Source organism: Schistocerca gregaria, unplaced genomic scaffold, assembly GCF_023897955.1.
Source record: "Schistocerca gregaria isolate iqSchGreg1 unplaced genomic scaffold, iqSchGreg1.2 ptg000174l, whole genome shotgun sequence".
In the NCBI taxonomy this organism is placed as follows: domain Eukaryota; kingdom Metazoa; phylum Arthropoda; class Insecta; order Orthoptera; family Acrididae; genus Schistocerca; species Schistocerca gregaria.
Genome location: NW_026061726.1, coordinates 2,180,863 through 2,191,959, shown reverse-complemented (window position 1 = coordinate 2,191,959; position 11,097 = coordinate 2,180,863).

Sequence of the window (11,097 nt, the reverse complement as noted above, 5' to 3'; positions counted from 1 at the left end):
CTACTGGTGTTGCTAGTTGTGACTGCTGATAACAGATGCCGTAGCAATCAATTCATGGAGTGAGTTGTATGTTTTGCGATAGTCTGTCTCTGACAAGCAAGCACAGGTGACATAGGTGCGAACACAGGAAGCTTGCAGACCCTCGCTGCCTGCAGACACGGAGCAGCCAATCAGGAGGGCGGCCTAAGCCGTTGGCGAAATGTGCTCATTCGCTTTGGCGCGACGTCGAACTATAAATAATGCTGTCACTAGCGTGAGCGTTTGGAAAGTCGGAAAAGTCGGCTGCGAGGGTGAGTGCCAAGTTTGGGGAGCGTTTCGTAGTATGCGCAGTGCAATGGAGACGCGGAAACTTGTTGTGGCCCAGTGTTTGGCAGTTGGACGACAAGATTGGTAAACAGTAGTAAAGAGCGAGGCACTGAGTTGGCATGAATAATGGAGTGCACAATGGGGCTCGAGATGTGTTTGTTACCTCAGGTGCTGTATGATTGTCGACAAGGAGTGAAAACGGAGCAATTTGTGACGGCTCTTTCAATTTAAGACGTTAAAAACAGACGGAATTTGCATTTGTAATACCAGAGCATCGAAACTACTTGGAACTTTTGTGTATATGAACGGGTCCGCGCCTTTGTACTCTGCTCCCTTCACCGCTACAAACCAACCAACCATCGTGTCCGTGCGCATCTGAGTCGCAAAGAATGGGGAATAGCGCAGTTTGCTCGTGCGTGGGGCGTAGCTCAGTTGGTAGAGCGTTCGCTTCGCATTTGTGAAAGGTCCAGGGTTCAAGCCGCGGCGGCTCCATATCTTGTGGTCAGTGCATGGTAAGTGTTGGTCGCGGCGAACCTAAAGGCACGCAAGATGTTGCAAAGCCAGCGTCACAGACTGGTATGATGTATACTGAGGTAAGGAGAGCAAGATGTAAGTGTGGGGACCGGCTGTTATCGAGGTGTCATCGAGTGCAGATTTGTCTTAGGTATCGCGGCTTAACCTCATTGAAGTCTAGAGGGTGGACAACACGTTGGCCTTACTCAGAGCGGTGTCCGAATTCTATTTTCGACGTTATACGTGCCACTTTCATTGTGGCCAACTACGACTCGATACAGAATGCACGAAACCTGAAACACACCCTAACGGATACATAGAGAGTAGTGTTTGTCTGCTGAATAATGGGAGTGCAAGGGTCTGTGTCGTCTATATGGCTGTATGTAGCACCATTAGTCTTCGGGGGGGCGGGCGTAGCTCAGATGGTAGAGCGCTCGCTTAGTATGCGAGAGGAACTGGGAACAATACCCAGTGCCTCCAGAATTTTTAACACACCTACATGCGCACCTTGCCATGCAAGTGGAATAATTCACAGCCAGCAGATGTGTCTAGGAAGATACAAGCTTGCGCCGAGTTCACGTAAATCCCACTGCACAATCCTATTCTTTGCGTGCAGTCAGCTGCTACTGGTGTTGCTAGTTGTGACTGCTGATAACAGATGCCGTAGCAATCAATTCATGGAGTGAGTTGTATGTTTTGCGATAGTCTGTCTCTGACAAGCAAGCACAGGTGACATAGGTGCGAACACAGGAAGCTTGCAGACCCTCGCTGCCTGCAGACACGGTGCAGCCACACTAGGAGGGCGGCCTAAGCCGTTGGCGAAATGTGCTCACTCGCTTTGGCGCGACGTCGAACTATAAATAATGCTGTCACTAGCGTGAGCGTTTGGAAAGTCGGAAAAGTCGGCTGCGAGGGTGAGTGCCAAGTTTGGGGAGCGTTTCGTAGTATGCGCAGTGCAATGGAGACGCGGAAACTTGTTGTGGCCCAGTGTTTTGCAGTTGGACGACAAGATTGGTACACAGTAGTAAAGAGCGAGGCACTGAGTTGGCATGAATAATGGAGTGCACAATGGGGCTCGAGATGTGTTTGTTACCTCAGGTGCTGAATGATTGTCGACAAGGAGTGAAAACGGAGCAATTTGTGACGGCTCTTTCAATTTAAGACGTTAAAAACAGACGGAATTTGCATTTGTAATACCAGAGCATCGAAACTACTTGGAACTTTTGTGTATATGAACGGGTCCGCGCCTTTGTACTCTGCTCCCTTCACCGCTACAAACCAACCAACCATCGTGTCCGTGCGCATCTGAGTCGCAAAGAATGGGGAATGGCGCAGTTTGCTCGTGCATGGGGCGTAGCTCAGTTGGTAGAGCGTTCGCTTCGCATTTGTGAAAGGTCCAGGGTTCAAGCCGCGGCGCCTCCATTTTTTGTGGTCAGTGCATGGTAAGTGTTGGTCGCGGCGAACCTAAAGGCACGCAAGATGTTGCAAAGCCAGCGTCACAGACTGATATGATGTATACTGACGTAAGGAGAGCAAGATGTAAGTGTGGGGACCGGCTGTTATCGAGGTGTCATCGAGTGCAGATCTGTCTTAGGTATCGCGGCTTAACCTCATTGAAGTCTAGAGGGTGGACAACACGTTGGTCTTACTCAGAGCGGTGACCGAATTCTATTTTCGACGTTATACGTGCCACTTTCATTGTGGCCAACTACGATTCGATACAGAATGCACGAAACCTGAAAGACACCCTAACGGATACATAGAGAGTAGTGTTTGTCTGCTGAATAATGGGAGTGCAAGGGTCTGTGTCGTCTATACGGCTGTATGTAGCACCATTAGTCTTCGGGGGGGCGGGCGTAGCTCAGATGCTAGAGCGCTCGCTTAGTATGCGAGAGGAACTGGGAACAATACCCAGTGCCTCCAGAATTTTTAACACACCTACATGCGCACCTTGCCATGCAAGTGGAATAATTCACAGCCAGCAGATGTGTCTAGGAAGATACAAGCTTGCGCCGAGTTCACGTAAATCCCACTGCACATTCCTATTCTTTAGGTGCAGTCAGCTGCTACTGGTGTTGCTAGTTGTGACTGCTGATAACAGATGCCGTAGCAATCAATTCATGGAGTGAGTTGTATGTTTTGCGATAGTCTGTCTCTGACAAGCAAGCACAGGTGACATAGGTGCGAACACAGGAAGCTTGCAGACCCTCGCTGCCTGCAGACACCGAGCAGCCACACTAGGAGGGCGGCCTAAGCCCTAGGCGAAATGTGCTCACTCGCTTTGGCGCGACGTCGAACTATAAATAATGCTGTCACTAGCGTGAGCGTTTGGAAAGTCGGAAAAGTCGGCTGCGAGGGTGAGTGCCAAGTTTGGGGAGCGTTTCGTAGTATGCGCAGGGCAACGGAGACGCGGAAACTTGTTGTGGCCCAGTGTTTTGCAGTTGGACGACAAGATTGGTACACAGTAGTAAAGAGCGAGGCACTGAGTTGGCATGAATAATGGAGTTCACAATGGGGCTCGAGATGTGTTTGTTACCTCAGGTGCTGTATGATTGTCGACAAGGAGTGAAAACGGAGCAATTTGTGACGGCTCTTTCAAATTAAGACGTTAAAAACAGACGGAATTTGCATTTGTAATACCAGAGCATCGAAACTACTTGGAACTTTTGTGTATATGAACGGGTCCGCGCCTTTGTACTCTGCTCCCTTCACCGCTACAAACCAACCAACCATCGTGTCCGTGCGCATCTGAGTCGCAAAGAATGGGGAATAGCGCAGTTTGCTCGTGTATGGGGCGTAGCTCAGTAGGTAGAGCGTTCGCTTGGCATGTGAAAGGTCCAGGGTTCAGGCCGCGGCGCCTCCATTTTTTGTGGTCAGTGCATGGTAAGTGTTGGTCGCGGCGAACCTAAAGGCACGCAAGATGTTGCAAAGCCAGCGTCACAGACTGGTATGATGTATACTGACGTAAGGAGAGCAAGATGTAAGTGTGGGGACCGGCTGTTATCGAGGTGTCATCTAGTGCAGATCTGTCTTAGGTATCGCGGCTTAACCTCATTGAAGTCTAGAGGGTGGACAACACGTTGGTCTTACTCAGAGCGGTGTCCGAATTCTATTTTCGACGTTATACGTGCCACTTTCATTGTGGCCAACTACGATTCGATACAGAATGCACGAAACCTGAAAGACACCCTAACGGATACATAGAGAGTAGTGTTTGTCTGCTGAATAATGGGAGTGCAAGGGTCTGTGTCGTCTATATGGCTGTATGTAGCACCATTAGTCTTCGGGGGGGCGGGCGTAGCTCAGATGGTAGAGCGCTCGCTTAGTATGCGAGAGGTACTGGGCTCAATACCCAGTGCATCCAGAATATTTAACACACCTACATGCGCACCTTGCCATGCAAGTGGAATAATTCGCAGGCAGCAGATGTGTCTACGAAGATACAAGCTTGCGCCGAGTTCACGTAAATCCAACTGCACATTCCTATTCTTTGCGTGCAGTCAGCTGCTACTGGTGTTGCTAGTTGTGACTGCTGATAACAGATGCCGTAGCAATCAATTCATGGAGTGAGTTGTATGTTTTGCGATAGTCTGTCTCTGACAAGCAAGCACAGGTGACATAGGTGCGAACACAGGAAGCTTGCAGACCCTCGCTGCCTGCAGACACAGTGCAGCCACACTAGGAGGGCGGCCTAAGCCGTTGGCGAAATGTGCTCATTCGCTTTGGCGCGACGTCGAACTATAAATAATGCTGTCACTAGCGTGAGCGTTGCGAGACCGTCGTGGAAAGTCGGAAAAGTCGGCTGCGAGGGTGAGTGCCAAGTTTGGGGAGCGTTTCGTAGTCTGCGCAGTGCAATGGAGACGCGGAAACTTGTTGTGGCCCAGTGTTTTGCAGTTGGACGACAAGATTGGTACACAGTAGTAGAGAGCGAGGCACTGAGTTGGCATGAATAATGGAGTGCACAATGGGGCTCGAGATGTGTTTGTTACCTTCGGTGCTGTATGATTGTCGTCAAGGAGTGAAAACGGAGCAATTTGTGACGGCTCTTTCAATTTAAGACGTTAAAAACAGACGGAATTTGCATTTGTAATACCAGAGCAACGAAACTACTTGGAACTTTGGTGTATATGAACGGGTCCGCGCCTTTGTACTCTGCTCCCTTCACCGCTACAAACCAACCAACCATCGTGTCCGTGCGCATCTGAGTCGCAAAGAATGGGGAATAGCGCAGTTTGGTCGTGCATGGGGCGTAGCTCAGTTCGTAGAGCGTTCGCTTGGCATGTGAAAGGTCCAGGGTTCAAGCCGCGGCGCCTCCATTTTTTGTGGTCAGTGCATGGTAAGTATTGGTCGCGGCGAACCTAAAGGCACGCAAGATGTTGCAAAGCCAGCGTCACAGACTGATATGATGTACACTGACGTAAGGAGAGCAAGATGTAAGTGTGGGGACCGGCTGTTATGGAGGTGTCATCGAGTGCAGATCTGTCTTAGGTATCGCGCCTTAACCTCGTTGAAGTCTAGAGGGTGGACAACACGTTGGTCTTACTCAGAGCGGTGTCCGAATTCTATTTTCGACGTTATACGTGCCACTTTCATTGTGGCCAACTACGATTCGATACAGAATGCACGAAACCTGAAAGACACCCTAACGGATACATAGAGAGTAGTGTTTGTCTGCTGAATAATGGGAGTGCAAGGGTCTGTGTCGTCTATATGGCTGTATGTAGCACCATTAGTCTTCGGGGGGGGCGGGCGTAGCTCAGATGGTAGAGCGCACGCTTAGTATGCGAGAGGTACTGGGATCAATACCCAGTGCCTCCAGAATTTTTAACACACCTACATGCTCACCTTGCCATGCAAGTGGAATAATTCGCAGCCAGCAGATGTGTCTAGCAAGATACAAGTGAATGATTAGCATCCACAATTGACAAGCGCGCTGTTATTAGTGCACAGGAAGCATCCTCCTCCAACGCCTACTCTTGATTTAGAAACAGTACAAGTGTTCCCGTAAGATTCTCAAGCCTATGTCGGAAAGATCTGCCTTGCGCCGAGTTCACGTAAATCCCACTGCACATACCTATTCTTTGCGTGCAGTCAGCTGCTACTGGTGTTGCTAGTTGTGACTGCTGATAACAGATGCCGTAGCAATCAATTCATGGAGTGAGTTGTATGTTTTGCGATAGTCTGTCTCTGACAAGCAAGCACAGGTGACATAGGTGCGAACACAGGAAGCTTGCAGACCCTCGCTGCCTGCAGACACCGAGCAGCCACACTCGGAGGGCGGCCTAAGCCGTAGGCGAAATGTGCTCATTCGCTTTGGCGCGACGTCGAACTATAAATAATGCTGTCACTAGAGTGAGCGTTGCGTGAGCGTCGTGGAAGTCGGAAAAGTCGGCTGCGAGGGTGAGTGCCAAGTTTGGGGAGCGTTTCGTAGTATGCGCAGTGCAATGGAGACGCGGAAACTTGTTGTGGCCCAGTGTTTTGCAGTTGGACGACAAGATTGGTACACAGTAGTAAAGAGCGAGGCACTGAGTTGGCATGAATAATGGAGTGTACAATGGGGCTCGAGATGTGTTTGTTACCTCAGGTGCTGTATGATTGTCGACAAGGAGTGAAAACGGAGCAATTTGTGACGGCTCTTTCAATTTAAGACGTTAAAAACAGACGGAATTTGCATTTGTAATACCAGAGCATCGAAACTACTTGGAACTTTTGTGTATATGAACGGGTCCGCGCCTTTGTACTCTGCTCCCTTCACCGCTACAAACCAACCAACCATCGTGTCCGTGCGCATCTGAATCGCAAAGAATGGGGAATAGCGCAGTTTGCTCGTGCATGGGGCGTAGCTCAGTTGGTAGAGCGTTCGCTTGGAATGTGAAAGGTCCAGGGTTCAGGCCGCGGCGCCTCCATTTTTTGTGGTCAGTGCATGGTAAGTGTTGGTCGCGGCGAACCTAAAGGCACGCAAGATGTTGCAAAGCCAGCGTCACAGACTGATATGATGTATACTGACGTAAGGAGAGCAAGATGTAAGTGTGGGGACCGACTGTTGTCGAGGTGTCATCGAGTGCAGATCTGTCTTAGGTATCGCGGCTTAACCTCATTGAAGTCTAGAGGGTGGACAACACGTTGGTCTTACTCAGAGCGGTGTCCGAATTCTATTTTCGACGTTATACGTGCCACTTTCATTGTGGCCAACTACGATTCGATACAGAATGCACGAAACCTGAAAGACACGCTAACGGATACATAGAGAGTAGTGTTTGTCTGCTGAATAATGGGAGTGCAAGGGTCTGTGTCGTCTATATGGCTGTATGTAGCACCATTAGTCTTAGAGGAGGCGGGAGTAGCTCAGATGGTAGAGCGCTCGCTTAGTATGCGAGAGGTACTGGGATCAATACCCAGTGCCTCCAGATTTTTTAACACACCTACATGCGCACCTTGCCTTGCAAGTGGAATAATTCACAGCCAGCAGATGTGTCTAGGAGGATACAAGCGAATGATTAGCATCCACAATTGACAAGCGTGCTGTTATTAGTGCGCAGGAAGCACCCTCCTCCCACGCCTACACTTAATTTAGAAACAGTACAAGTGTTCCCGTAAGATTCTCAAGCCTATGTCGGAAAGATCTGCCTTGCGCCGAGTTCACGTAAATCCCACTGCACATTCCTATTCTTTGCGTGCAGTCAGCTGCTACTGGTGTTGCTACTTGTGACTGCTGATAACAGATGCCGTAGCAATCAATTCATGGAGTGAGTTGTATGTTTTGCGATAGTCTGTCTCTGACAAGCAAGCACAGGTGACATAGGTGCGAACACAGGAAGCTTGCAGACCCTCGCTGCCTGCAGACACAGTGCAGCCACACTAGGAGGGCGGCCTAAGCCGTTGGCGAAATGTGCTCATTCGCTTTGGCGCGACGTCGAACTATAAATAATGCTGTCACTAGCGTGAGCGTTGCGAGAGCGTCGTGGAAAGTCGGAAAAGTCGGCTGCGAGGGTGAGTGCCAAGTTTGGGGAGCGTTTCGTAGTATGCGCAGTGCAATGGAGACGCGGAAACTTGTTGTGGCCCAGTGTTTTGCAGTTGGACGACAAGATTGGTACACAGTAGTAGAGAGCGAGGCACTGAGTTGGCATGAATAATGGAGTGCACAATGGGGCTCGAGATGTGTTTGTTACCTTCGGTGCTGTATGATTGTCGTCAAGGAGTGAAAACGGAGCAATTTGTGACGGCTCTTTCAATTTAAGACGTTAAAAACAGACGGAATTTGCATTTGTAATACCAGAGCAACGAAACTACTTGGAACTTTGGTGTATATGAACGGGTCCGCGCCTTTGTACTCTGCTCCCTTCACCGCTACAAACCAACCAACCATCGTGTCCGTGCGCATCTGAGTCGCAAAGAATGGGGAATAGCGCAGTTTGCTCGTGCATGGGGCGTAGCTCAGTTGGTAGAGCGTTCGCTTGGAATGTGAAAGGTCCAGGTTTCAGGCCGCGGCGCCTCCATTTTTTGTGGTCAGTGCATGGTAAGTGTTGGTCGCGGCGAACCTAAAGGCACGCAAGATGTTGCAAAGCCAGCGTCACAGACTGATATGATGTATACTGACGTAAGGAGAGCAAGATGTAAGTGTGGGGACCGACTGTTGTCGAGGTGTCATCGAGTGCAGATCTGTCTTAGGTATCGCGGCTTAACCTCATTGAAGTCTAGAGGGTGGACAACACGTTGGTCTTACTCAGAGCGGTGTCCGAATTCTATTTTCGACGTTATACGTGCCACTTTCATTGTGGCCAACTACGATTCGATACAGAATGCACGAAACCTGAAAGACACCCTAACGGATACATAGAGAGTAGTGTTTGTCTGCTGAATAATGGGAGTGCAAGGGTCTGTGTCGTCTATATGGCTGTATGTAGCACCATTAGTCTCCGGGGGGGCGGTCGTAGCTCAGAAGGCAGAGCGCTCGCTTAGTATGCGAGAGGTACTGGGTTCAATACCCAGTGCCTCCAGAATTTTTAACACACCTACATGCGCACCTTGCCATGCAAGTGGAATAATTCACTGCTAGCAGATGTGTCTAGGAAGATACAAGCGAATGATTAGCATCCACAATTGACAAGCGTGCTGTTATTTGTGCGCAGGAAGCATCCTCCTCCCACGCCTACACTTAATTTAGAAACAGTACAAGTGTTCCCGTAAGATTCTCATGCCTTTGTCGGAAAGATCTGCCTTGCGGCGAGTTCACGTAAATCCCACTGCACATTCCTATTCTTTGCGTGCAGTCAGCTGCTACTGGTGTTGCTAGTTGTGACTGCTGATAACAGATGCCGTAGCAATCAATTCATGGAGTGAGTTGTATGTATTGCGATAGTCTGTCTCTGACAAGCAAGCACAGGTGACATAGGTGCGAACACAGGAAGCTTGCAGACCCTCGCTGCCTGCAGACACCGAGCAGCCACACTAGGAGGGCGGCCTAAGCCGTAGGCGAAATGTGCTCATTCGCTTTGGCGCGACGTCGAACTATAAATAATGCTGTCACTAGCGTGAGCGTTGCGAGAGCGTCGTGGAAAGTCGGAAAAGTCGGCTGCGAGGGTGAGTGCCAAGTTTGGGGAGCGTTTCGTAGTATGCGCAGTGCAATGGAGACGCGGAAACTTGTTGTGGCCCAGTGTATTGCAGTTGGACGACAAGATTGGTACACAGTAGAAAAGCGCGAGGCACTGAGTTGGCATGAACAATGGAGTGCACAATGGGGCTCGAGATGTGTTTGTTACCTCAGGTGCTGTATGATTGTCGACAAGGAGTGAAAACGGAGCAATTTGTGACGGCTCTTTCAATTTAAGACGTTAAAAACAGACGGAATTTGCATTTGTAATACCAGAGCATCGAAACTACTTGGAACTTTTGTATATATGAACGGGTCCGCGCCTTTGTACTCTGCTCCCTTCACCGATACAAACCAAACAGCCGGCCGCGGTGGTCTCGCGGTTCTAGGCGCGCAGTCCGGAACCGTGCGACTGCTGCGGCCGCAGGTTCGAATCCTGCCTCGGGCATGGATGTGTGTGATGTCCTTAGGTTTGTTAGGTTTAAGTAGTTCTAAGTTCTAGGGGACTTATGACCTAATATGTTGAGTCCCATTGTGCTCAGAGCCATTTGAACCATTTGAAACAAACCAAACAACCATCGTGTCCGTGCGCATCTGAGTCGCAAAGAATGGGGAATAGCGCAGTTTGCTCGTGCATGGGGCGTAGCTCAGTTGGTAGAGCTTTCGCTTCGCATGTGAAAGGTCCAGGGTTCATGCCGCGGCGCCTCCATTTTTTGTGGTCAGTGCATGGTAAGTGTTGGTCGCGGCGAACCTAAAGGCACGCAAGATGTTGCAAAGCCAGCGTCACAGACTGATATGATGTATACTGACCTAAGGAGAGCAAGCTGTAAGTGTGGGGACCGGCTGTTATCGAGGTGTCATCGAGTGCAGATCTGTCTTAGGTATCGCGGCTTAACCTCATTGAAGTCCAGAGGGTGGACAACACGTTGGTCTTACTCAGAGCGGTGTCCGAACTCTATTTTCGACGTTATACGTGCCACTTTCATTGTGGCCAACTACGATTCGATACAGAATGCACGAAACCTGAAAGACACCCTAACAGATACATAGAGAGTAGTGTTTGTCTGCTGAATAATGGGAGTGCAAGGGTCTGTGTTGTCTATATGGCTGTATGTAGCACCATCAGTCTTTGGGGGGGCGGGCGTAGCTCAGATGGTAGAGCGCTCGCTTAGTATGCGAGAGGTACTGGGATCAATACGCAGTGCCTCCAGAATCTTTAACACACCTACATGCGCACCTTGCCATGCAAGTGGAATAATTCACAGCCAGCAGATGTGTCTAGGAAGATACAAGCGAATGATTAGCATCCACAATTGACAAGCGTGCTGTTATTAGTGCGCAGGAAGCACCCTCCTCCCACGCCTAAACTTAATTTAGAAACAGTACAAGTGTTCCCGTAAGATTCTCAAGCCTATGTCGGAAAGATCTGCCTTGCGCCGAGTTCACGTAAATCCCACTGCACATTCCTATTCTTTGCGTGCAGTCAGCTGCTACTGGTGTTGCTAGTTGTGACTGCTGATAACAGATGCCGTAGCAATCAATTCATGGAGTGAGTTGTATGTTTTGCGCTAGTCTGTCTCTGACAAGCAAGCACAAGTGACATAGGTGCGAACACGGGAAGCTTGCAGACCCTCGCTGCCTGCAGACACCGAGCAGCCACACTAGGAGGGCGGCCTAAGCCGTAGGCG